The sequence below is a fragment of the Mandrillus leucophaeus genome, unplaced genomic scaffold, assembly GCF_000951045.1.
Source record: "Mandrillus leucophaeus isolate KB7577 unplaced genomic scaffold, Mleu.le_1.0 Scaffold259, whole genome shotgun sequence".
Taxonomy (NCBI): domain Eukaryota; kingdom Metazoa; phylum Chordata; class Mammalia; order Primates; family Cercopithecidae; genus Mandrillus; species Mandrillus leucophaeus.
In genome coordinates, this window is record NW_012102687.1 from 4,095,804 (window position 1) to 4,097,213 (window position 1,410).

A 1,410-nucleotide genomic window follows, 5' to 3' on the forward strand; every position below is an offset into this window, starting at 1 on the left:
CTGACGAGTTGATGGGTGCAGCACACCAACATGGCACAAGTATACATATGTAACAAACCTGCACGTTGTGCACATGTACCCTGGAACTTAAAGTATAATAATAAAAAATAAAATAAAATAAAATAAAAATAAAAATGGTCTGGGCTTGGGTAAGACCAATCAGCACTATAAAATTATTGTCGTATATATGGCCCTGTTTAAGACTGCTCAACTACATTTTGGAAAATGTGTTGATGTGACATAGACATGTACATATACGTCAATGTTACATTGACATAATACACGAAGACATTCTTATAGGAGACATAAAGGGTTTCAAGTATTTGTGAGCCAAAGAAGAGTGAGATCCTGTGACCAGAAGTAGGAGCAAGGGAGCTAGGCCTGACGTTGGACTTTGAGATCACTTCCAAGAAGTAGGGCCTGGACTTTGAGATATAGGTGTTCTTGAAGGACTTGCAGTAGTAGCAGGTTTTGAGCACTTACCAAATGGGAATATACCAGGAGCAAATTAAGGAATGGGTATGGACACAACTCAGATGAAATGGTATGGACAGTACAGTGCAGAGTGTTAATGCCAGTAGAAGCAAGCATCAGTCATTATCATTCCTCTGCTTGCCTTGGTGATCTCATGAGGGCTAAGAACTGAAGAGGGAGATTTCATCACCTTATGTGGAGGCTTGTCCAGAGTACATTAAGTGATAGCTCCTTGCTAGAAGAGGTTTTCAGCAATGAGTAAGACTATCTCAGAGAGATTAAATTTTTGTATAGGCAATTAGGTATTTGAAAGCTATCAGGGCTAAACAATTTGATTTTAAAAAGTATTCTGAAATACTGGGTTGGTAAGGCATGGACTCAGCCATGACGAAATTGCTATTATAACAAAAATAAGCTAGAATTTATTTTTTAGTTATCTCATTCTAACTACTCACTTGGCTTTTTTGAAATTGAATTTTGCATATGTAAAATGTGTATTAAAGCAATAATTTTGTTTTGGTCTCGTACATAAAACATACTCAAGAGTTCTGTGAAAGTATAAAGTTCTGTGGTAAGATGAGTACAATATTTTGCAAAATTTGGAAACTTAGCTGGTTAATAACACAGAAAATCTCAGAGAACCTGACAATATTTAATAATAAACACATACGAACATCATGTACCAGACGAAATGCAGGGTTCTTTACTTTAAAAAAAAATCTTGAAGGATACCAGCAAAGTGCCCAAACTTAAGTAGAAAGCTCTGACCTTTAAAAGGTTTTCAAAATCTCATATTCATTAACCCCGTCCTTTTCATGTAAGAAATGTTGACAGTCCAACAGTTAGTGACTTCCTGTATCAAAAGAAACAAACAAACAAAACTATGAAATGCTGATTGGCAGCAGCAGCTGAATTACCTAAAGTCAAAAAAAAAAA